At 31.7% G+C, this 27776-nt stretch overlaps 1 protein-coding gene across 1 annotated transcript in view; it reads left to right on the forward strand.

The window, feature by feature from the left end:
- Positions 1 to 2176: 2176 nt before the first annotated feature.
- Positions 2177 to 27776, forward strand: part of LOC145269680 (uncharacterized) — a 34885-nt gene continuing 9285 nt past the window's right edge. Inside the window, exon 1 of the mRNA XM_080125390.1 lies at positions 2177 to 2582. The gene's annotated coding sequence lies outside the window, so the exon portion shown is untranslated. The remainder of the gene's footprint in view (positions 2583 to 27776) is intronic.

Below are 27776 nucleotides of genomic sequence, written 5' to 3' on the forward strand. Positions count from 1 at the left end.
TTTTAATTCAATTAATGTTCAAATAATTAATGTTTTATTTTCTGTTATAAGAATTTTCTTATTTTATTTTAATTCAATAAATGTTCAAATAATTAATATTTTATTTTGTGTTATTAACAGTTTCTTAATTTAATTATAATTCAATTAATGTTCAAATAATTAATGTTTTCTTTTGTGTTATTAGAATTTTCTTAATTTTATTTTAATTCAATAAATGTTCAGATAATTAATGTTTTATTTTGTGTTATTAGAATTTTCTTAATTTCATTTTAATTCAATAAATGTTCAAATAATTGATGTTTTATTTTGTGTTATTAAAATTTTCTTAATTTTATTTCAATTCAATAAATGTTCAAATAATTAATATTTTATTTTGTGTTATTAACAGTTTCTTAATTTAATTTTAATTCAATTAATGTTCAAATAATTAATGTTTTATTTTCTGTTATAAGAATTTTCTTATTTTATTTTAATTCAATAAATGTTCAAATAATTAATATTTTATTTTGTGTTATTAACAGTTTCTTAATTTAATTATAATTCAATTAATGTTCAAATAATTAATGTTTTCTTTTGTGTTATTAGAATTTTCTTAATTTTATTTTAATTCAATAAATGTTCAGATAATTAATGTTTTATTTTGTGTTATTAGAATTTTCTTAATTTTATTTTAATTCAATAAATGTTCAAATAATTCATATTTTATTTTGTGTTATTAACAGTTTCTTAATTTTATTTTAATTCAATTAATGTTCAAATAATTAATGTTTTATTTTGTGTTATTAGAATTTTCTTAATTTCATTTTAATTCAATAAATGTTCAAATAATTAATGTTTTATTTTGTGTTATTAAAATTTTCTTAATTTTATTTCAATTCAATAAATGTTCAGATAATTAATATTTTATTTTGTGTTATTAGAATTTTCTTAATTTCATTTTAATTCAATAAATGTTCAAATAATTAATATTTTATTTTGTGTTATTAACAGTTTCTTAATTTTATTTTAATTTAATAAATGTTCAGATAATTAATGTTTATTTTGTGTTATTAGAATTTTCTTAATTTCATTTTAATTCAATAAATGTTCAAATAATTAATGTTTTATTTTGTGTTATTAAAATTTTCTTAATTTTATTTCAATTCAATAAATGTTCAGATAATTAATATTTTATTTTTTGATTAGAATTTTCTTAATTTTATTTCAATTCAATAAATGTTCAAATAATTAATGTTTTATTTTGTGTTATTAGAATTTTCTTAATTTCATTTTAATTCAATAAATGTTCAAATAATTAATATTTTATTTTGTGTTATTAGAATTTTCTTAATTTTATTTTAATTCAATAAATGTTCAGATAATTAATATTTTATTGTCTGTTATTGCCGCCACAACACACCCGCCCCTGCCCCTCCATGGAAAAACGGTTAGTTTATCTGCAGAAGCACCTGTTAAAGTACACAAGTTCTATATTTGAATGCCCCCCCCCCCCAAAAAAAAACGAAAAACATAAAATATGCTCGTAAAAACTTACTGATAGCAATATTTTTAGTCTTAGATGAAGCGAAAACTTTATTTTATGTAAAATATTTCTTGTCATTTAAAATGTCCGCCATGTATTCATACGCCTTGTGAAACGGCAAGTGACTACGCGCGTGCGCGCATTTTAGTAAAAAAAAAAGTGAAAAAATTAATGTAATTAAAAAAGTGTAAAAAAAGATTGTCCGTTTCGATGTCGAGTAGCGAAAAAAATATCCGGAAGGGTGAGTGGGGGGAGGCTCATTTCGGTATTGAAGCCAAAAAATGTTTTGGGGCCATGTTTTTGGCTCCGTTTGGCTGGGGTTTTTTTTGGGGGGGGGGGTGCGTTTTCTCCTAAATGGGAAACAACATGGCCGCCAGCAAAAACAATAGTGATTACGTTGGATACTGAATGTCTTTTAATATGGATAACTGCGCGTTTGCGCAAAAATTATATGTGATATTCGTTCTCAGCGTATCCGAAAACCTATATGTCGACAAATTAGAGGTGAATTTCGAGTGGTCGGTAAACTAAAAAAATACCAACATTTTTTTCGGAGATCTTCTTCTTCAGTCCAAAACGGATACGTACAATATAACCTTTTTTCGATATTTTCATTTTTTTAATGTTTTGATTAAACTGTACAAGTGTCGTAAGATCATTTTTGTAACATTTATTGGCTAAGATTACAGTGGAGTCTGTTCTGATGCTGCTACACTTAACTTTTTCTGTTGAGGAGAAATCATTCATGACTGAGACATTTTTGTTCCTATCCAGACTGTCTCTTTTAGGGGAGCTGGATTTCCCCCACATTAAAAACCGACCTGGTGTCTCCATCTGCCCTCGTGGGAAGGCAAGTAGGAACGCTTATTGTTACGCGAATAAATCTGATCTAGCAATTCTATGGGGGGTAACTCTTTAATGACTGGCGAATGAGTTATCTCCCCTTGATGACATCTTTTGTGTTGGAAGAAGAGGCTTATATTTTTACTTACGTGCATCAAACAATCTTTTTAAAATTATATATTTACAAGTTTACGTGACGAAAACCAACAAAATCATGGTAAGTACTTCTATAACAAATAAATATGTTTTTAAAAACGTTTCCGATGCGACATAATATTTTATAATAAAAATAATATTTTTGAAAAATATACATTTTTTTCCCCCGACGACGGGGGGGGGGTATGTAAATATTAGTTTATATATACAAATCGCCATTTTTTGGTTAATGAGAGAATCTTGCATGAATATTATGTTATTTTTAATTATTATTGAACCTGACAATTATGTCTTTTAATAATCCAATTAAATATAAAAAAAAAATAATTTGAAACTTCTGCAGTTTATGGGCCGTGTCGTGTGCTACTTTTTAGGTAGGATTTTCAAGTTAAATTAAATTCTAACGGTGTCTTTTGTTTATTAAATTGTTAGGTGAAAGTACAGAATAGTAAAAAATAAATAAATAGGTGACATTCTCTCCTCGTGTTAAGAATGGTTTTCTAAGAAAAATGTTCCTTCAAGTTAACGCTCCCCCCGAGTCCCCCGTGTTTACAAAGGCTTTGTGCGGAGCTGTCGGCTGCAAAATAGAGAGGGTTTTTTTTTCCGTGTTTGAATCGATTTAAAAAAAAAAAAAAAAATGTCATTTTAAGCAAAAACAATATTAATAGTTAATTGTAATGTCGAAAGTAGTGATATATCCAAAAATTACGAAATATCAGCGAGTAGAAAATTATTTATAGTTAAACTAAATTTTTGCGGAAAATTGGGTAAAATTGCATTTTTCTTAGATGTTATATATTAGACAGTGAAGAGTTCACACACAGGAGACATTTACCTGGAACGAATTTTTTACTTGTTCATGGTTGCAATATTTGTTGTCTAATGTCTTTTTTTTTTGTTTTTTTTTTTGTTTTTTTAATAAAAAAATTATGTTCTGCTGGATAAATTTTCGTAATTTTTGGATCTGTTACTATTTTCGACATGACAAGTACGTAAATATTGTTTTTGCTTATAACGACATATTTTTTTAAAAATCGATCTGGAGATTCTATCAACAAACACAAACTTCTTTTCTTTTTTTTTTTGTCAAATTGTAAGCAAAATCACTAGCACACACGTAAAGCTAATGTCATATTCCAAAAACCACGTAAATCGATCAAGTAATCGTTTTTAAACGAAGAAAAAAGATTTTTAGCGATTTTACTGCTAAATTGTATTGAGTATAAGGCTGATCTCTTATCTCGACACTTTGATTGGAGTTGTCTCTCCTTATTTATTTAATCTGGTTTTATAACAATATGATATAAATGCGAGAGTACCCTGAGGTAGTCCCGCATTTATATCATATTGTTTAGATGTACAACCGTCAAGAACAACCTGGTATTTTTTCTCTTAAGATAGATTTAGGACTTATATTTTTTTTATCGCTCTACCCCGACCCAGGACTATGCTCTAATCAATCACAGCTCTGACATCAAAGATATAGCACTCTCCCTAGAATTTAACACCAAAGTACATGTATTTGGTGACTTGAATATCCACCACAGTAATTGGCTTCGTTTCTCCAGTTACACAGACACAGCTGGTAGCATCACACATAAATTTCCTATATCTCATTCCCTGGCACAGACAGTAACGTTCCCGATCCGTCTCCCAGATCATCAAGGTCAGCAAGTCTCACTTCTTATGCCTATTTCTGACCACAGTTATTGAGGATTGATTGTATAACAAATGCTCATTGCCCTCTGATAGACATAACCCTGAACACTCGACCCCAAGTTTTTTTTTGTTTTTTTTTTACATAGGCGTCACCACTTATTAAGGCCGAGAGGTCACTCAAGGACAAGGGTTAAAGAGTGTACAGCAGTCAAAAGGACAATATAGTAATCGATGGTTATAGAAATTTGGTAAATTTGTTAACTTAAGTGGAACAGCTCATCAGAAACTTGTTTACATTAGACTTGAACACAACCATATTGTAGTCAGCCGGGAAGCAGGCAAACGGAAGGCAGTTCCACAGGTGTGCAGTTCTAAGAAAGAAGCTTTGTTCATGGAATCTACGTTTAGGTTTAGGCACAGATAAAGAGTGGGGGGAATTATTGATAGTGTTTTCAGCTAGAAAAGTGTTTCTTGTGAAAGTTTGGCGAGGCGGGACCATAGATTGAAGCTCAGTCGAACACTTTCCATGAAAATAACGATAAAGCAGAGACAAACTCGCAACATCTCTTCTGTGAGATAGAGGTTGCAGCGAAGAGAAAAGGACATCTCCTACGAGGCTACGAAGTGTATTTTGAACTCTATCAAAGGCAGGACAAGTCCTTTCTAGCAGCTCCTGCCCAGATGTGGCAACAGTACTCCATCCTTGGACGTACCTGGCTCTTATATAGACATCAGCAGTGAGATATCTACTGAATCAATAGAAGGATCCGACCATTTTTCCAGCGGCCTTGAAGAACCATTGCTCAAACCAGCAAGGTATTGCAATAAAGCTGACTAAGAAGCTATCAAGAATCACATTAGAGATGCTCGATGGGGAAATATCTTTTCTTTTCTTGCAGGACAGTGCACAAATGAGACCACTGAATGGTTTAAAGCGGCAATTGAAGCACATGTACCCACAATGAAGTTTTATAGCAAACCTCACTCTCCCCAATAGTTTACTTCTACTTGCACAGCTGCCATTGCTCAAAGGCAGCATGCATACCACAGATTAATCCCATATAAGTCCAGTACAAATAGATTAAAGTTTATCTGCAGCTAAAGAGAAGATATACTAAAGCCACCATAAAAAGTATAGACGCACAGAATCTAGAAACTCATGATTTCTGGAAAATTTATAACAGTGTAGTAAATAATGGACAGTCAACAATTCCCCCAATATCCGACAACCTTAAGGTTTTTTGCACGGTAACCAAGAAGGCTAACCTGCTTGCCTGACGGTTTGTTTCCAACTCTACTTTGAACCCAGCAAACCATTCCTTCCCAGATTTTCCTTTGCAGACAAACCATATCCAATGATCTAAAAATCATCCCTTCTCAAGTAGATGATATCATTAAAAAACTTAGACATTGCAAAGGCATGTGGGCCTGATCTCATCCCGGCTATACTATTAAAAAATGCTCCGCTGAGGTAACTCCAGTTCTCTCCAAACTCTTCGACACATGCCATACCGAATCTTGTTTTCCTGACTGCCAGAAAACTGCTTCTATGGTACAAGTTTACAAAAGTTCTGGCGAAAGAACTGACTGACTAAATTATCGCCTTACAAGTGTCCTCCCTCTTCTTGCCCAACTCTTTGGGTCCGCAATTAATCAAGCACTAGTCCACCACCTCGTCAATACTAAACTTCTTTTCAACCAACAATAAAGATTTAAGCAAGCCTGCTCTACTTCAGATATCCTAACTGTAATCTCCGAATGTATGGCACGATGGTCTTCCCATGAAAATTAAATCATGCAGTATTACTGGACAAATACTTAACATAATCAAATCCTTAAATAAAAGAAAACTTCAGGTGTTCTTGATGGTCATGCATCAAACTGACATGATATAAATATGGGTGTGTCTCATGGGTCGGTCCTTTTTTTTTTTTTTTTTTTTTTTTTACATGGAGGTCACCACTTATCAAGGCCCAGAGGCCACTCAGGGATAAGGGTTATTGCGTATACAGTAATCAATGAGATAGTATTGTAGTAATCATTAGTATTAGAGATTTGATTTGATAGAGTGTCTTTGGATCTTTATTATTCTTTTTATTCTTGAATGATCTCCCTGATAAAATTGTCCCTGAGATGGGTATATTTACTGATGACACAACGCTTTATGACACACTGGGGGAAAACGAATGAACACGTATCTAACGTAATAACTGAAACCTTAGACGAAGAACTCCAGTCTGTAGTGGAATGAGGACAAAAATGGTTGGTAACGTTCATCGTTGCCTTGCCTAAGCTTGTTTCCTTAAATAATCACAAGAAACCTTCTCGACGACTGAAAGGCATGGCTAGTAATACACTACTTGAATGCTCTTTACTCAAACTTCTCGACATAACGTTCACTGGGAACATGAATTGGAACAAATACATTAAGGACATTGCCAATGGATGCTGCGTGTGACGAGTATGTGCAGAAGTGCTACAGGATTTGTATGCCAATGTCTTAGTCGGACGTACCTACGGCGAAAATGTTGTGTCAAATACTCAGAGATGCCTAGACTAAGGTTCAAATCGATGGAGTTGTTTGGGATCATGTAGTATCAAATTGACAGAGGTGTTCAGGTTCGAATTGACAGAGGTGTTCAGGTTCGAATTGACAGAGTTGTTCAGAATCGTGTCGTGGTTGCATTGACAGGTATTCAGGTTCAAATTAATGGAGTCGTTCAGGATCGCATCGGGTCACGTGGACGAAATTGTTTCGGTCCGCACTACCGCATGTGATAATTTTTCTTTTCTTTTGTCTCTCTTCCCTTGTGGAGCAACACTAAGAAAATTGGGCTCTCTCTACCATGCTAGAAATTTACTTATGCCTGAGAGTATCCTGTACCTCTGCAAGGACATCATTCGCCCATGTATAGAGTATTGTTGCCACACTTGGACTGGCACATCTTCTACTAGTCGCTCACTTTTAAACAGGATTCAAAAAAAAATCGCCAACCTAATATATTCCACCCTGTTGACCAGACTCCAACCCCTGTCCCATTGCCGCAATGTTGTATCCCTGTGCTTGTTTTGCAAATATTTTAATGGAACGTGCTCCAGTGAACTCCAAACCCATATACCCCCTCGACATAAATACCTCATGTAATTAAAAGGCATTAAAAATCAGTTCACACCTGTTCCTTGTGTTACCCTAAAACTGGATGTCTCTTGTTTATTATTTATTTATTACTATTATTATTAAACGTTTCTGTTGCTAATCGTTCTCTTTTACGTTTTCTTGTTACTATCTTTTTATGATTGCTTTTAAGAGTCTGTGTTCTTACATATATGAGTGTGTGTATGTATGCTCTTACATACAGTTTGTGCAGTTCACTGTTATGTGTGTGTGTGTTCTTATCCTTACCCTGTTTCTTGCCATGAAAGTCTTCGAGACGTGTACATGCAAATATATAATGCGTACATATCTGGTTGCCTTGGCCAGTGGATGATATCTTCTGGTCGCTTGTCTGCCATCTCGTTGGTGAGTGGTCACTGCAGACAGATTCATTAATGACAACAAGATGGACTGAAGCTTCAATTTTTTATTTCAAGGCAAGCCTATATCTCGGACCCTGGTTGTGGAGAGCTGGATCTCCGATCTGCATTCCTCTGCTTCCTAAACCACTCTCAGCCCATGTGGCTGTCAACTGGAAGCCTACGACCACAATTCCCATGTCACCCCTAATTTCCTATCTAGGTTGATACCTGTCAAACCTAACCTTTTGTGACCCTGCCAACTCGCTGATTGGAAATGAAAATATGCTTACATAACTTTCTATTTCTAAAACTACCTATATAGCAATTAAGCTGGGATTCCCAATGCTACACTTGTGCAGTCCCATGCAGACAAAAAAGAAAAAGAAAATGGCTGCCTTTCCGGTTTTATGCTAATCCAACTGATCGCTTTATGCAAATGAGATGCTGCTGATTGTACTATAGAATCCTAACTTTTATCGAGACTTGACGATTTAGGATTTGGTGACAGAAGGAGTGAGTCTTGTGAGCGGAGAGTTATGTTTTTGCAGTTGGAAGAAATTAGACAGCAGAGTCGTGGAAACGTTTTCGTCAATTTTTTTTTATTATTTTGAACATCAAAGCCAGGAGGAATTTACACCCCTGACAACCACAAACAAGCAGTAAAGTCCCATCCCTATGCATTAGAGATCCCTAGATGCCAAAAAGCCTTCTACTCTAATAGTTTCTTCCTTAGGACTGCTAGCTTTTTTTTTTTTTTTTTTTTTACATGGGTGTCACCACTTATCAAGGCCCAGAGGCCACTCAAGGATAAGGGTTAATAGGTATACATTAGCTTTTGGAATTTCCTCCCTGGTCCTTGCTTCCTGACTGTACTGACATGCATAAGTTCAAGTGTAATGTGAACAGACATTTTGCTGCTCAACTCCCTACATAGTATCCCTGCAAATTATGTCCATGATAGTGGCTCCCTACATCAAAGTGATACTGTGCCTTGTTTGGGGTGTAAAAGCAAAAAAAAAATAAATTTTTTTTTTTTTTTTTTTTTTTATAAATAATTGCAAAACTTATTTTTAATTATTTTATTTTTTCCATGCATATTTGAATAAAATTCAAAAAGAAATCACATGAACTGAAAAATTAATTGAAATAAATAAAATAGTAAATAAGGTTGATGACTTGCCCCCCCCCCACCAAAAAACATAATTACGACACTTATTTTTTTATTATTTTATTTTTATTTATTGTTTATTTTATTTTTATGTTATTTTGTTATTTTATTTTTTATTTATTTATTTATTTCATTTTTATTTTATTCTTGTTGTATTTATTTTATTTTTTGTTTTATTTTTATTTTATTTTCATTATTTTATTTATTATTCATTTTTTATTATTTATTTTATTATTTTATTTTTTCCTGATTAATATTGAAGAATTGAAGAAGGTATAACTGGAAATGTTTTCTCAATCATTAAATCATTTCTCTCCGATAGGCTCATAAGAGTAGTGGTAGATGGACAAAAATCGGAGGCCTGCAATATAAATGCTGGAGTCCCTCAGGGGTCAATCCTGGGCCCAACTCTCTTCCTGATCTACATCAATGACCTCCCTAAACACATACTTAAATCATTCGTTGACATCTATGCTGATGACACAACCCGCTACGGCAACACATCAAAGGCTGTAAATGACAAAGTTCTTTCTGATTCTCTCTCCTCTGATCTCGAGCGTGTGGTTCAGTGGGGGAAGACGTGGCTGGTTACCTTTAATGCATCCAAAACCAAACTCCTATCCTTACATCATCAACGCTCTGATCCCCATCTGGCATCAATTGTGATGGATGGCTCTCGTCTGGGTGAGGCCCCATGTTTTGACAAGCTTCTGGATTTGACCTTTACTCCTGATCTGAAATGGAACACGTACATCAAGTCTGTTGCCAAGGTCGCTGGAAAGATGGTGAGATCCTTCTACCGCTCCAGAAGATATCTCACTACTGATGCAATTCTCTATCTATATAAAAGCCAAGTACGTCCAAGGATGGAATACTGTTGCCACATCTGGGCAGGAGCTGCTAAAAACAGCCTATCCTGCCTTGACAGAGTACAAAATAGACTTCGTGGCTTAGTGGGGGATGTCCTTTTCTCTACCCTGCAACCTCTCTCCCACAGAAGAGACGTTGCGAGCCTATCCTTGTTTTATCGTTATTTCCATGGCAGGTGCTCGTCTGAACTCCAATCTCTGGTCCCCCCTCGCCAATCTTTCACGAAAAACACCCGTCTAGCTGAATCCACTGTGAAAAATTTCCCCCACTCTATATCTGTGCCTAAATCAAAACGCGGATGCCATGAACAAAGCTTCTTTCTTAGAACTGCACGCCTGTGGAACTCTGTTCCGTCTGCCTGCTTCCCACCGGACTACAACTTGGATGTCTTCAAGTCCAACGTTAACAAATTCCTAATGAACCGCCCCCTTAAGTAAACACTTCATCAAATCTCCACACTAACGTAATGTACTTGCAATAACCCTTATCCCTGAGTGGCTTCCAATTTTACAAAAAAAAAAACAGGTGCTTGTTAAGATAGTCGACGGATCGATTTTTTTTTAATATGTGGTTTTAACCAAAAACAACAGTACTTACTCGTCATGTCGAAAATAGTAATATATCCAAAAATTACAAAAATTTATTGAGTAGAAAATTATTTATAGTCAAAAAATGGTGATCACTGTGTAAAAAAAAAAAAAAAATTTGCTGAAAAAAATAAATAACTATTTTGTTTCATCTTCTAGTGCTGGTTTGGTGTTTTCGTTTCTTAAATCAACTTTGAAACAAACTTTTTTGTGGTGATTTAGCCCAAGTAAGCCTTCAGTCAACCTTACCCAATATTATTAGATGGAAAATCATTTCGAGTTAAAATCTATTTAGAAATACACATCATTTATTGAGAAATGCACACTTGAAATATGTAAACATTAGAAAATTAATAAGAATTTATTCCCTATGGCTTGTTGATGCAAAAAGTAAAATGTCGTTATTCAAAACAGGATACGAAACTATACGGAATACATACTGTTTTCTCCAATAATGAAAGTGCTTGTTTCGTTTTCCGGTTCATTTTCAAAGGACAGCGTTTCGCTTTTTGCATCAACAAGCCATAATGAATAAATTATTATCTAATGCTTACATATGTGAGAAATTCTAGTTACAATGCCATTGCATGTTTTAAGCCGCCTATGCACAATTCTAGTAGACAGCCTGTGATTGGTTGATTTGTATGGGCCAAGATAATTACTTCTTTTTTTTTTAAACATCCATTTTGTTTTTAGTCTATGAAATAACACCCGGCAAGTAAAACTCACCAAAAGTCGTCTCCGTGAAGAATGCCTTATCGAGAATGGAGCCGCAACAATTTCTCCAGGTTTATATCACCTAAATGTTTGGTGAAAAAGGACTTGAATTCTCTACAAGCAGAGACATCTTTATATTGTGCCGAAAATATCCCAATTAGAGGATGGCATCATTTGAACATTTTTATCGTGTTTATATCACCTAAATGTTTGATCTTTTTTCAATTCAATTAGGGTCACAAGGGACTCGATTTATGCCTAATTTTTTTTTTTTTTTTTTTTTTTTACATGGGTGTCACCACTTATTAAGGCCCAGAGGCCACTCGAGGATAAGAGTTAATAGGTATACATTAGTCATTGTGATTTTAGCATAGTAAACAGTGGGAATTTTGTAACTTGGATTACTTAGGGGGACGATTCAACTAGAACTTGTTCACATTGGACTTTTTCTTTTTTTTTTTTTTTTTTTTTCATAGGTATCAACACATTATCAAGGCCAAGAGGCCACTCAAGGATAAGGGTTAAAGAGTGTACAGTAGAAATTGGACAATATAATAATCATTAGTAATGAAAATTTGTTAAATTTGATAACTTATATGGAACGGCTCATCAAGAACTTATTTACGTTAGACTTGAAGACAACCATATTGTAGTCAGCCGGAAAGCAGGAAAACGGAAGACAATTCCACAGGCGTGCAGTTCTAATAAAAAAGCTTTGTTCATGGAAACTCTTGCTGAGAACACCATGATTTATCATGGACTCTTTTTGAAGGAAAACCACGCTACCCCGCCAACAAAAGGAGTTAACTACTAGCTCCCAATTTGAGAGGCAAAACTGATCCACCGTTTTGCAAAGACTGTACCCAGACCGATAACTTTTCTTTGATGTTATAACTGAATAAAATTTCAGTTTAAAGGTATGGTTTTGTAATTGTTGAATTATTTTTGCCTCTGCCAGGGAGTATTGAGTTTGTGAGATTAATTTCTCACACATATTTCAAAGGTGTATTTCTCAATAAAAAATGCATATTTTTCAATAGATTTTTACTCAAAACAATTCCCCATCTAATGATATTTAACTAACGGGACCAGTGGAAATTCCATAGGGGACTCATTCATATGTAATATATTCATGTTGGCATTCTGTAGATGTTCAGTGTAAATGGAGACGCTCTGATATTATTGTAGCTCTTTTGTTAAAACTGCAAAAGTATTTATCTAAGCTAGCACGAACGCCCGGTAAAACCTGGTCGTAAATTACACTTAAATATGATATTTTAATTCTTGCAGATTTTGTATATATTATTATAGAGTTAATGTTCTATTGATTTTTATATATTATAAAGTTGCGATTTCAAAAAAAAAATATATATCCATATGACTTGGGTGCATTAGCTTGAATCGAAACCGAAATAAAAATTTATGAAAAAAAAAAAGAATATATATATATATATATATATATATATATATATATATATATATATATATAGATATAACTTGAGTTCCTTCAGCCATAATCAAAACCGAAACCAAATCTTATGAAGAATTCTTGATAAAATTATTTATAAAAAAAAATAGATAACTTAAGTGCCAATAAATAAAATTATTTATAGAAAAAAAAAATAAATAAATAAATGACTTAAATGCCATCAGCTATGATTGAAACCGAAACCAAAGTTATGGAGAATTCTTGGTAAAACTATTTATTACAAGAAATGGAGGTACCTAACAAACGACCTGGATGTAAGCGTGACACAGAAAATAACACACTATCGTATTAATACATAGATAATTTGTAAAAAAAAAAAAAAAAATTCAAATGACAACACAGAATTTGTTTTTAAATCAATTTACGTGATTTAGTGACTTTATCTAACTGTATTTAAAAAATAAATAAATAAACCTGAAAAATTGATAACCTAATTTCTTTGTTAAAAAAAATACAATTTTACAAAAAAAAACAACAGGTGCTTGTTAAGATAGTCGACGGATCGATTTTTTTTTAATATGTGGTTTTAACCAAAAACAACAGTACTTACTCGTCATGTCGAAAATAGTAATATATCCAAAAATTACAAAAATTTATTGAGTAGAAAATTATTTATAGTCAAAAAATTATTTATAGTCAAAAATTTATTTATAGTCGGAAAATTGGCAGAAATTGCATCTTCCCTAGATGTGAACACCTTGAAGATTACGAATATGGGGGACATACTTATATTCAGTTTCGCCACTTTAATGACCGACATAGTGTTTCATACTATAGCGTTAAACATTTTTTACACAATAGCAGCTGTTCTACTCAATGGATTTTCGTAATTTTTGGATATATTACTATTTTCGACATGCCAAGTAAGTACTGTTATTTTTTGCTTAAAGCCACATATTTTAAAAAATCGACTCTATCTTCACAAATACCAAAAAAAAAAAATCGTTTTATTTTACTATTAAAAATATTTTGTAGTTAAAAACATTTCAAAGTAAAAATAAAATATTCTTATTTTAATATGAAATTGTTGATTCACATGTACAATGAACACTCCCTTATATATGTTTCGCTTTTTTCATCTTTTTTCAATTTTTTTAGCAGATTATTATTGAATGGACACTAATCTACCATATTTTCAAAAAAATAAAAAATGTAAAAAATTCAAAAATTTAGTATTTAAATATTTGTAACAGGGGTGCTCAGTTTCTAATACAATGTTCTTGTAAATCGATCCCCCATATTGGAACCACTTGCTGAGAACACGCACACCCTTCTTATATAAACGATTTGTCATTTATCAGTCTAAGGGCAATAATTGATGGTATGCACTAGAGTACCAACAAAAGACTTACATTTAAAAAGTTGATTTTTAGGGGTATTAGGGTTTATTTTGAAGAAATATCGCATTTAAAATTGTCGTCGACAAGTAGGTTTTATGATATTAAGACCTTTATTATCTGTATTATTTATTGTTTCGTTTTGTTTTCGCATGTGCATATAGGGAGGGAAAACGTTAACTATTCTGTACTTTCATTTATGTAAGGAAAGGTTGCCATAAGAAGTAGCACAGTCCATAAACTGCAGAAGTATCTCAAACTGTTTTTATTTAATTTTACACATACAAAAACGTTGGCAAAATTTATAGCTGAGGACCCCCTCTCCAAAAAATAGAGGGTACTTATTCAGAACACAAACTGTGCTGAGATAATAACGTTATTAACATAACTGTTAACTATTCTGTACTTTCACCTAACAATTTAATAAATAAAAAATGCTGTAAAATTTGCATTAAATAAGTTTCCAGACTTTTTGTGTATGCATATTTTTACACACATAAAATTCTAGTCCCCTTCGAAGTAATCTCCTCTGGCTGCAATGCACTTGTCATACAGTTCCAACAACTTCTGGAAGGCCCCATGGAAGTTCTCTTGCGTGAGCGTGTCAATGACCCTCATCACAGCCTCTTTCATCTCCTCAATTGTTTCATAATGACAGCCTCTAAGGTTTTCCTTGAGCTTAGGGAATAACCAAAAGTCACAGGGAGCAAGGTTTGGACTGTACGGAGGATGAGGAACTGTCTTGATGCCCATCTTAGTCAAATAGTTTGTGACAAGAATGGAGTTGTGAACTGGTGCATTCGCACAAATTTTCCGCATCTTCAGTTCCTCGTGAATAATTGTGTGTACAGTTCCCACACTGACATCAAACTGTACATTTATTGTCTTTATAGACACACAACGGTCTTTATCCATGAAATTCTTTATTTGGCCAATCAACTCTGGTGTTCTGACTCCCTTACTTCTCCTACACCTCTTATCATCCTTCACAGACTTATTGTCTTCCTTGAATCTCTTATGCCGCTTAAAAACTGATTCTTGATCCATGTAAGATGGTCCAAAAGCAGTCTGAAGCATTCCATACGTTTCTGTGGCATTTTTTCCAAGTTTAAAACAGAATTTTTTGCATATGATGCTTCTAAAGTGTCTTCACGTCCAGGTTGCAGTTTTTAAATTCACCAGCTATGACATACAGGCTTTAGCAGGGTGTATTCCAATTCCTGCTGTAGCTGTTCATTTGAACCTGAAATCATAAAAATTGGTCAGTAATCTCATACTGAATTTTCAAGAGTCTTTGACAATTTTAAATGTCTGTACAACCAAACGTCTGGCAACTTATTGTAACTTTAAAATCCTATCTATTTTAAAGTTATGAGGTGCTTTAAATAAGTTTCAAGACGTTTTGTTGTACAGACTTAAATTTAATCCCTGTTTATAAACTTTTTGGCCTTTTTGCCTAGGAGCAAGGTGAAGTATCTGTTCTAATACTGCACTTCATCTTTTCTGTCCTTTGTCAGTGATGGAAAAATCCTTCCGAATTGAGGAAGTTTTTATTGTCGTTAAAATGCTAGTTCCAATCCTCTTTTGTGGAAGCTAGATTTTCCCCACATTTAAAACCAACCATGTCTCTAACTCTGCCCTCCTTTCTTTTTTTTTCTTTTTTTCTTTCTTTTGTTTTCTTTTTTTCTTTTTTTTCTTTCTTTCTTTTTTCTTTTCTTTTTTCTTTCTTTTTCTTTCTTTTTTTTTTTTTTTTTTTTTTTTTTTCTTTTAGATATGATTTTATATTTTTGCATTTTTTGGTCTTTGTTGAGGTAGCCGACAGATCGATTTTTTTTTAACATGCTGTTATAAGCAAAAACAATATTACATACTTAATTGTCATGTCGAAAATAGTAATATATCCAAAAATTACGAAAATTCATTCGAGTAGAACAACTGCTATTGTGTTTTCAGTAAAATAAAGTCTATCGCTATAGCTAAATTCTTATAAAGTCATGAACATTTTTTTTCTTAAGGTAATGTTGATAATTTATATTAACATTTAACATCCCAAGCAAATGTAAGAAGCCATTCTTAACATGGGGAGGGGAGGCTTTGTAACTCTTATGTTGTCCAGACGAAACTCTCCTGAAATGAAAGCAATAAATATGGTTGAGTGTTAAACTGCACTAGTGCCTTAAATTTAATCCCTGTTTATAAACTTTTTGGCCTTTTGTCTTGGAGCAAGGTGAAGTATCTGTTCTAATACTGCACTTCATCTTTTCTGTCCTCCTTTTTTTTTTTTCTTTTTTTTTTTTTTAAATTACATTTTCATCCCAAACAAGGCACATTGCCACTTTGGTGTAGGGGGCTACTATCAGGGGAAACAACTACTGGGGTACTATGTAGGGATTTGGGCAGCAAGATGTTGGTTCACGTTGCACTTTAACTTCTGCATGTCAGTACAGTTGGGGAAGCAGTGACCTGGAATGGAATTCCAAAGTCTAGCGGTTCTGGGGAAGAAACTACCTCTGTCAGTGAGGGAGAAATCCTTTCGAACTGAGGAAGTTTTTATTGTCGTTACAATGCTAGTTCCAATCCCCTTTTGTGGAAGATTTTCTCCACATTTAAAATCAATCATGTGTCTAACTCTTCCCTCCTGGGGAGGCATGTATCCTTTCCGTACTCAACACAATACAAAACCGTCTTCACAATCTAGTGGGCAACATCCTTTTCACCTCCCTACTTCCACTTTCTCACAGAAGAAACGTTGTGAGTCTATCTCTGCTTTATCATTATTTTCATGGCGTGCAGTTCTAAGAAACTTTGTTCATGGAATCTATGTTGAGCTTTAGGCACAGATAAAGAGTGGGGGGGGGAATTATTGATAGTGGTTTCAGCTAGACGAGTGTTTCTCGTGAAAGTTTGGCGAGGAAGGGAGCCATAGATTGGAGCTCAGACTGTTCTCTCACCGTCTACCTTACAATCTTGACCTCTGGGCATTGATAAGCGGTGACCCCCCCCTTCTCCCCCCCCTGCTCCAAGTGAGAAAGAACTATATTCCAGTATTTTCAAACTTTTAATACATATTTACAGCAAATATATATATATATATTATAAGATAAAATTAAAAGCCAAGAACAATGCGAGATTTTTTTTTTATATAGAGTAAAATTAAATGCAAACAAAAGAAATAAATTTCTTTTTTTTTGTTGTTGTTAGTTTTTTCTTTTCACCATTGAATACAACAGAGAAAGAGAAAAAAAAATTACTGTTGTTTAGAGTTAAAATTTGTGTCAAAAGAAAAAACTAACAACAACAAAAAAAAAAAAGAAATTTATTTCTTTTGTTTGCATTTAATTTTACTCTATATAAAAAAAAAATCTCGCATTGTTCTTGGCTTTTAATTTTATCTTATAATTTTCTTCAACAATGCTTCAAGCAAACTACAACCTACTTATATATATATATATATATATATATATATATATATATATATATATATATATATATATATATGACTTTCTATTCGACAGTTTAAATGCTTCCAAGTTCCTTTCAAATTTGAAGCGCCACCAAGTGATTTTTTTTTTTTTTTTTTTTTTTTCAAATTTCAATGGTGATGCATTCTGGTCAATTTTTTTTTTTTTTTTTTTTCAAATTTCAATGGTGATGCATTCTGGTCAATTTTTTTTTTTTTTTTTTCAAATTTCAATGGTGATGCATTCTGGTCAATTTTTTTTTTTTTTTTTCAAATTTCAATGGTGATGCATTCTGGTCAATTTTTTTTTTTTTTTTTTTTCAAATTTCAATGGTGATGCATTCTGGTCAATTTCTTTTTTTTTTTTTTTTCAAATTTCAATGGTGATGCATTCTGGTCAATTTTTTTTTTTTTTTTTTTTTCAAATTTCAATGGTGATGCATTCTGGTCAATTTTTTTTTTTTTTTTTTTTTCAAATTTCAATGGTGATGCATTCTGGTCAATTTTTTTTTTTTTTTTTCAAATTTCAATGGTGATGCATTCTGGTCAATTTTTTTTTAGATATAATTTTATAAATTTCGTTTTAATACTTCTTGCTTTTGCATTCTTTGGTGCTTGTTAAGATAGTCTAAACATTTTAAACATTTATTGATTTAAATCCTTCTTTGCATACTTTTTAAAGGATTTTAAAACATAATAGACCTAAAAAAAAAAAAAAAAAGTAGGCTTTGAATTTTTTTTTAGGGAGCAAACTAGGTTGAGTGTACATTTATTTCTATAAATTTTAGTAGTGAATACACGGTGCCTTCAATAAGTTTCCAGACTTTTTTTTTTTCGTATGGGCACTTCTATTGATAGTAGACACATGAAACTCTAGTCCCCTTTGAAGTAATCTCCTCCGGCTGCAATGCAGTTATATTGTTCCAACAACTTCTGGAAAGCCCTATGACCTCTTTCATCTCCTCAATTGTCTCATAACGACAGCATCCAAGGTTTCCCTTGAATTTAGGGAATAACCAAAAGTCACAGGGAGCAAGGTTTGGACTATAGGGAGGCTGAGGGTCTTGATGGCTATCTTGGTTAAATAGTCTGTGACAAGGATGGAGTCATGGATGGGTGAATTGTCCTGGTGGAAACGCCACTGATCCGATTTAAAGTGTTGGCTTCTTCCAATGGAATCTTTTCCTAAACTCCCGTAAAACCTCAACATGGTACTCCTTGTTTTCTAGCACAGTAAAGAGAGCCCACCTTCTTCACAGCAGCCTTGACAATGCTCTCAATATATCTGCTCCAACTCGTGTTCCCTGTGAATGTTAGACCGAGGAGTTTAAAAGAAGTACTTTCAGGTAATGTGTTTTTGGCCATTGTTATTGGTGGTAGTGAAGGTTTCTTGTAGTTATTGAACAAAACAAGCTTAATCTTGGCGGCATTGAATGTGACCATCCATTTTTGTCTCCATTCTACTACAAATTGGAGGTCTTCCTCGAGTGCTTCTGCTATTTATGTTCATTTGTTTTCAGTTTTGCACACGAATCTAAAATATTAATTCAATATGTATGTCATGTACTTTCTAGAAAAACCCAGCAAATAAAAAAAAGTTCCTGATTCTGAGTTTGCAGCAAATGGTGTTCGGTTAGATTCAGTTCCTGATATCCAACTTCGTCTGTAATATTATTTCCGGGAAGAATTTCAGTTTCCTAAATTTATTAATTTATTTTATTAAATTGTTAGGTGAAAGAACAGAATATTTAACAAAGCCCATCCCCGTGTTAAGAATGGGTTTCTAAATAGTAACCTTATTATTTCAGCATGATCCGTAAATTGTCAGAGAGTATCATTATTATTTTAATTCTTTTATGAAGATTGCTCCAGACAAGTTATGAAACCACTGGATGTAAGGAGCTAAAATAAATAATTTATAGTAAACAAATATCAAACGTTATATGCATAGATTTCAACCCAGAAAACAGCAGCTAATTCCCTTTTGTCTGAAACATCGCTCATAGAACACAAGAACTAAAGAACAAAATCAAGAAAATGATAATTACAAAGCTGCTTAAGAACGCCATTCTTAACATGGAAGGGGCTTTATTAACTACTAGCAAAATAAATAAAAAAAAAAAACTAGCAATTTAATTAATAAATAAAAAAGTAACAATTTAATAATCAAAAAAAATAAATTATATTAGTAAATAAATAAAAAATAATTTAATATAAAAAATTAAATTAATAAATATAAAATAGCAATTTAATTAATATATATAAAAAATAAAAATTTAATTAATTAAATAAAAATAATAATTTTAATAATTGACAAAAATAAAATTTCAATAAATAAATAAAAATTAACAATTCATTTATTAAAAAAACATTTGATAAGCAAATATAAAATAACAATTTAATTAATAAATAAATAAAAATAATTTAAAATTAAATTAATAAAAATTAATTAATAAATAAAAAATATATCATTAAATGAATAGATAAGTGATGTAATAAAAATATATAAATACTAGTTTTATTTATAAATTAATAAAAATAACAATTCAATTAATAAAGAAAAATATAATTGAATAAATAAATAAATAACGATTTAATAAATAAATAAATATTTCATTAATAAATTGATGAAGAAAAATAATTAAATCAAAAAATAAATAATAGGTTTATTATAAATAATAACAATTCAATTAATAAAAATATTTTAATAAATTAATAAATAATAACATCTTGATTTATGAATAAATAAAAAATAACAATTTTATTAATAAATTAATAAAAAATGATTTAATTAAAAAATAAAAAATAGTTTTATTTATGAATTAAAAAATAAATGAATAAAAAATAATTTAATTAATAAACGAATAAAATATAACATTTAAATAAAGAAATAAATAAGAAAAATAATAATGAATAAAAATAATTCAATTAATAAATAAATAAAAAATAACAATTCAATTAATAAATAAATAAAAAATAACAATTTAATAAATAAATAAATAAAAAATAACAATTTAATAAATAAATAAATAAAAAATAACAATTCAATTAATAAATAAATAAAAAATAATAATTTAATAAATAAATGAATAAAAAATAACAATTCAATTAATAAATAAATAAAAAATAATTTAATAAATAAATAAATGAAAAATAATTTAATTAATAAATAAAAAATAATAAATGAATAAAAAAATAAGAATTTAATTAATAAATAAATAAAAAATAATTTAATTAACTCCGTGTAACTTTTTGTTATTCCCTAAGCTTAAGGAAAACCTTATGTTACCGTAATCGATTCCATCCTGTTTATTATTTATTTATTCGTTTACTTATTAAACGTTCCTGTTGCTATTCTCTTTTACTTGTTTCTTTTAAGTGTCTGGGTTCTTACCAAAATTCTTACTTATGTGGATGTGTGTGTGTGCTCTTATTTCTTGCCTTGAAAGGTCTCAACGTGTACGTGCAAATAAATAATCGTACATACCTGCTTGCCTTGTCCAGCGGATATCTTCTTGGATGCTGGTCTGCCATCTCGTGTGGAGTGGTCACTGCTGCAGACAGACGCATTGATAACACAAGATGGATTTGAAGCTTCAATTCTTTTATTAAAGGCAAGCCTATATCTGGAACCCATGGTTGTCGGGGATCCAAGATTTCCCGTTTGCATCATCTGCAGTCCAAAACCAACTCTCAGCCCATGTGGTCGTCGACCGGAAGACTACCCACAATTCAGTATCACCCCTAATTTCCAGTGCATGTCACCCAGGTTGACAAAAGGTGACTTTAGTTTGACGGATGTCAAACCCAACCGTTTGTGACCCTACTAAACTCGCTGATGGGAATCGAAAATATACTTACATAACTTACTATTTCTACAAACTAGCTAAATAGCATTTAAGCTGGGATTCCCAATACTACACTTAGACACTGTCGTTATGTGACAATTAAGAAGATGAAAGAAGCTGTGATAAGGGTCATTGACATGCTCACACAAGAGTACTGTCATGGGACCTTTCGGAAGTTGTTGGAATGGTAAAGTGCATTACAGCTGGAGGAAATTACCATGAAGGGGATTAGAGTTTCATGTGTGTACTTTTTTTAATTTTAATTTTCACCCCTAACAAGGCACAGTGCTACTTTGAAGTAGGGGGATACTATCGAGGACATAAGTTACAGGGATATTATGAAAGGAGATGAGCAGCAAGATGTCTGTTCACATTAAACTTAAACTTCTGCATGTCAGTACATTTGGGAAAGCAGAATCACAGAAGGGAGTTCCAAAGTCTAGCAGGTCTGGGGAGGAAACTATTGGAGTAAAAGGCTTCCTTACATCTAGGGATCTCTACTGTGAAGGGGTAGGATTTAGCAGCTTGTTGGGTTTGTCGGGGATATTTACGTCGAGAGGGCACAAATGCTTGTAGTTCGTCAGAGCATTCACTATTAAAATACTTGTAGAACAGGCAGAGGGATGCAACATTTCGTCAATGAGACAGAGGCTGAAGCTTAGATGACAGTTTAGGACCTATCAGGTTGGCAACTCTCTCCACAGATGTGAATGTTAACTGAAGGATGAACAGATAGGATGTGGTCAATTTTCTCAGATATGCTCTTAAAGATAGCAACGTTGCTGTTGTTGGAGTCATAGAGGGCAAATATAAATACAGTCGTGTGAGCAAGTGCTATCTGGAAACACATATAGGGAAATTCAGGATTTCTCTGGAGATGTTACTACCACATGGAAAGCCATCTTTAATGTTGGCTTATATTCCATACCTATGTTGATCTTGGAGGGTCAGATCTGGATGTTAAATTAGAATATTCTTTAATTCCAAACTCTTCTAGGAAAATAGTCGGTCCAGTGCCAGTTTCACTTAGGAATAATAGGTCTGGTTTAGTCTCCTCTAATTGGGTTTCAACCTCTGGAAGGTTGGAACATAGACTCCTGATGTTGGAGAAGACATGGTAGTAGGGGTCTACATTGGAAGTTGAAGATCTGGGTTTAATCGTGTGTTTTTTCTGGAAACTTTTCATGGTGGTTTTTGGGTTTTGTGGAGTAGGTTGACAGACTTGCTTAGAGCAGGGCAGAGAGGGAAAATAAGAGAGAAAAAGAAACAAATATGTTTCTTTTTTTGTAATGAGGACATTAGTTTTAATTATTTTTCTCTGACAAATAAAAAAAGATTACTACAAAATTAAGAATAAGCGAAATAAAATTTCCTCCAAATTAAAAATAAAAATAATAATTCAGCTTAGAAGAATATTTTGAAATGAAAACAAATCTATTACAGAAAATATTTAATAACGTGCTCCATTTAAAACAATTTTTTAATTAAACTATCACAGTTATTTCCTCTTTGGTTTTCTGGTTTGAAAATTAAACGGTTTTAGATTTTAGATAAAATAAGTTAAATCAAATATAAATTGAAATGAAAATAAACTAAATAATCAAATTTTTTTTAATTAGTACAGTTGAAATGAAGCTATTATGTCAAATAAATAATATCATCGAGCTAATTATTTAAATAGATTTAATTTAATGTGATATGCTAATGGCCGTAACTCAATCAATGTAGATGTGGTTTGAAGAATGCTATATATAGAAATTATGTATAAAATATGTCTCCTTTGACAGAAGTAACCTATCATGGGCGTTATATTTCTTGACCAGGAGAGGTGGCCTTTGTATTTCTTTGATCATTGGTAGTTGTACACGCAGACAAACACATACACAAACCTTTGTTTGCTAAGAGGGTGTTTGACACCCATTGTGAAACTTTACAAGAATTACGATAAACGCAAAAATAAATTTTATTTAAAACTAGCGGGGGTACCCGGCGTTGCCCGAGTGTTTGTTTCCGGGACGGGGGGGGGGGGAGTTTTAAAAAATGTTATGGTAGGTAAGTAGGAAGGATCAAACCCGGAGTCATGAGTAAAAGTAGGAAAATAAAGTGTGAAAAAAAAAACAAAAAAAACATCTGCAACGTTAACAGTTCGGCCACCAAGAAAAGTCCATTCCAGTTGTTTAGGAAAAAAAACAAAAAAAAAACGACTACGGTAGGTCGGCGCGAACGTGAAAATATAATGTGAATTGTCCAGCACGCTAACCACTACGCCACAGAGCACTGCAGCTTAGTTTAGTGATTTTAAATAACTTCACATGAAAGAACTACGAAGTCAAACCGGTGTTCTCTTCTTAACTGTTCCTTGTGAACGATCCCCAAACGGTGTTAAGTGGTGGCAGGGGGAGGAGGAATTTATTAGAGAGAAAATATTTTACCACTTCCATTGATCTTAACCGATTTTGGCCGTGACTTCTCAGCAGAAAAAGTATAGAAATCTAAGATTATCAAGGAATTTGAGAAATAATAAGCCTATAACACACCTCAGATATTGTTCTGCCGTTTGTGCATATTATATTTGCATGAAATATCTTGATTTTTAATCCTATTAATGTCAAAATCAGACGGGAAAAAATGAGTTCATTTTATTTATCTAGAGACAAGTGACGTCACTCTAACAGAAAATGTGACATTTGGAAAAATATCAAGTATTTTTTGCTCACCTATTTAAATATAAAAAACTTTTTGTTAAAGTTGACAAATTATTTACAAATTTTGAATGGTTTTGATTTTTATATTTTTTATATTTCATGTCTTTTTCTACCATTCTTTATTATCTTCACAGATCCTTCTTACAAATATTTAAATATCGATTTTGCAAATTTTTTTATGATCAGGTAGATTAGTTTCCATTCGATAATAATCTACTGAAAACGTTGTAAAAAAGATGAAAATGAAAAAATATAGAGAGGGTGTACTGCTTGTACAGGTGTACCAATAGGTTTGTCAGAAACTTTGTGAAAAATATTGAATAATTCCACCCCGTGTCTTTTCAAGCTTATAACTACTCGAAAAATGTAATTCAAATCCTATTTTTTTTTTCAATTAAAGGAGCAAGGACCAAGGTTTCATTTAAAAAAAAAACAATGTGGTTTAAAAAAAAAAAAGGTTTTAAACTTCGGACTTTACAGGTAAATTTCTAAAAAAAACACTACTTTTTTGTTTTAAATTTGAATATATTATTTATTGATCTTTTATCTTCAATTTGTGATATATAAAACTTTGGTGAGTAAATTAATTATTTACTTTTTAATAGATATTTCAAAATGGGGGTAGGGCGTGAATTAAAAAAAAACGTTTGTCTAAAATATTATATTCGGTTTATTGGAAAGAGCATAAAATTTTACATTGTTCCTGAAAATATCGTAAAAATAGAATCAATAGAAAAATTTTGATAAATTTTTAAAGTTTAAAAATTGAAAAATACTGAACTCATAAAATTCAATCAATTTCATTACTGTTTTTTAAAAAATAAAAAATAACATTTCTATTACTTTTTATACAACTTTAATAGTTTATTTTGGAAGTATAATCCATAAAGAAAATAAACAACCCACTTTAAAAGAGAAATTACGAGTTTTTTTTATATTTTATTCGCAGTTTCGTGTAAGGGGTGTCAAAAATTCCTACAAAAATCATATTTCAGATTTTCAGTTGTTCAAAGCAAAACACAATATTTTTTTAAATTTGACTGCGGGTCAAATTTAAAAAATATTTATATTGTTGATAAAATAGTTCTAATTAAACATGTAAGAAATATTTTTATAATCAAATTTTCAAAATGGAATAAAAAACAACAAAAGAACATTTATTTACAGCCATGCACTCGTTGCTACTGCTATTACTAATATTACAAGACACTGAAACTCAAAATGATCTTTTTTTCTGGATATCATGATTTTAAATTGCTAGCTTAGTAGCAAGAGAAAACAACATACAATTACACTTTTAATGGATAAAAACTAAAAGAGAAAACAACATACAAGTATACTTTTAATGGATAAAAACAGTAAAAAGATTGTTTTCTTTAACATGGGTGGCTGAAGAAAATTATTTTTCAAAAGTTTCAATAGTCGTCATGTTGAAGATTTTTTTTATTAACAACAAAAAAACGAGTGGTCAAAAGTATTTCTGACACCCCAAACTATTAAAATTGACATCTCTTCTGGTTAGTTCCCAAATTTCAAGACAAAATTCTTAATACAAACGCAGTATGAGCATTTACAAAACTTTACTGAAAACGCTGTTTTATGATATTCAGGTTTTTATCATTTTATTTGCTTAAAACTCTAAAAAATATATATCTAATGTACATAATTATTTAGTAATTCATTTGAAAGTATATTAATTTCCGAATAAAATGGTAGTATTTTGAGGACTTGAAGTGCTTTGGTTTTTAAAATATGACGTAGAAGCCCTTTGAAATCTGTGATTATACAAAGCGTTTTATCATCCATATGTATTGCTAATATATCTATATATGTGAAAGTGTGTGTGTGTGTCTGTGTAGATTTCCCTACACAATAACTCTGTCAATTTTTAGTCTACAGACTCGAAATTTGATATACAGGGTACTGAGATTTGGGAAAATCGATGTGATCGGTTTTCAGCCAGAAATTTGGCTGTTAAGGGGTCAAAGTTCAACGATTTGACCTTTGAGAACTCTACCAAACTCCTCCGACAATTTTGGGTCTACACACTTGAAATTTAAGATATAGGTTCCTTGGATATGGATCTAACTTAATAACTTGATTTGAACCCAAAACAATAAATGTTAAGGGGTCATAATAGAGGTCAAAGTTTAATAAAATTTGACCGCTTTGGTCTCCACCAAATTACTCAGACACTTTCTGGTCTAAACATCTGAAATTTTACATAAAGGGTATTCAGAGAAAGGGCAAGCTTTTTAATCGGTTTGGGTCGAAATTTGAGTTACCAATATATAAATTTATGTATGTTTGCATGTCTGCCTAAAACTTTGACAGAGGCAACGGATTTTTACAAGATCAGTATCGTTTTGAAGTTCGACCTTTCAGACGACAAATATCGAAAAATTGGCTAAAAACATTAATTTCTTCACCTTCAACTTTTCTACCGGGGGGGGGGGGGGCTTTTTTCGCCGATAATTTTGAAAGTCATCCTCTCCTTTCGATTGTCTAGCCTTAATTTAAACCTACGTCACTTACTGTTTGGTGATGGTCGTAACAGCAAAGACGTCAGGTTTTTTTCTTTTCCTCCTTTGTGGTACGGGTTCGAGCCTGCCTTCCTACTACTACTTTTTTTTTTCTTTTTTCTTTTTGCTCAACACACACCTCCAAACACCGGGGCAACGCTGGAATGAAATGCTAGTATATATATATATATATATATATATATATATATATATATATATATATCTTCTATAATATAAAGCTGAACGTCTGTGTGTGTGTCTGGTCATGAATAGGCTCCTATATGGTTGACTATTATAGAAAACTGATCACATATAATAATAGAAGATGTATCGAGACACAGGAATGGGTATGCTTGATCTGCATAATGATGATTCATAAAAATTGTGGGGTCTGCGTTCATGCCTGGTCCACAAAGTATGGAAATAAATAAATTTTAAAGTTAAAAAAAAACGTTTACAAGTGTTTTTGATATAGATGTACATAAGAATACTTTGATAAGTATGTTTTAACTTAAATAGGGATGGTATAATAAAGTTGTGGGGTCTGCATTCGCGCCTGGCCTCTATAGAATGGAAATAGGCACAAACTTTAATAAAGACTTTTCATATCTATCTGCGTAAGTATACTTTGATAATTATGTTTCAGTTTGAAGAAATATGGTATAATAAAATTATGGGGTGTTCGTTCGCGCCTGACCGCCATAGAATGGAAATTTGTCACAAAGTTTAACAAGGTTTTTTAATATAGATCCACAGAATATTGTGATAAGTGTTTCAGTGTGAACAGGTATGGTATAATAAATTATGGGGTTTATCTATTTTATTTTTACTTTCATCATATTTTGCTTTGGTTTTAATATCTCCAAATTCGAAGCTATCTCTTTACAACCCTTCCTTTTCATAACCTATCATACTTTCATAAATCAGAGTCCATTTTCTGTAGACTGTTTTTGAACCCAGTCAACGACGGGTACTTTTGCTAATATATATATATATATATATATATATATATATATATATATTACAATAGAAAAATGTGAGCATGAAAAGTAATATGGTTAAGCTTAAACATGGAAAAGTAAAGGACTAGTTGTTAAAACTGGAAAAGAAAAAACAACATATTCTAGTAAAAAATATAATAAATTTATAACTTAGAATATTGCAGTGTTAAGAATTTTTTAAAATTCAATTAACAATAATCAATTCTTAATGCTGCAATATTTTAAGTTATAAATTTCTATTTTTTACTAGAATATCTTGTCCTTTTCTTTTGCAGTTTTAACAACTAGTCCTTTACTTTTCCATGTTTAGGCTTAACCATATTACTTTTCATGCTCGCATTTTTCTTTTGTAATCCATGATTTTTCCAGGCTTCCC

This window comes from Euprymna scolopes, chromosome 45, assembly GCF_053919585.1.
Source record: "Euprymna scolopes isolate OS-2025 chromosome 45, ASM5391958v1, whole genome shotgun sequence".
Taxonomy (NCBI): Eukaryota; Metazoa; Mollusca; class Cephalopoda; order Sepiida; family Sepiolidae; genus Euprymna; species Euprymna scolopes.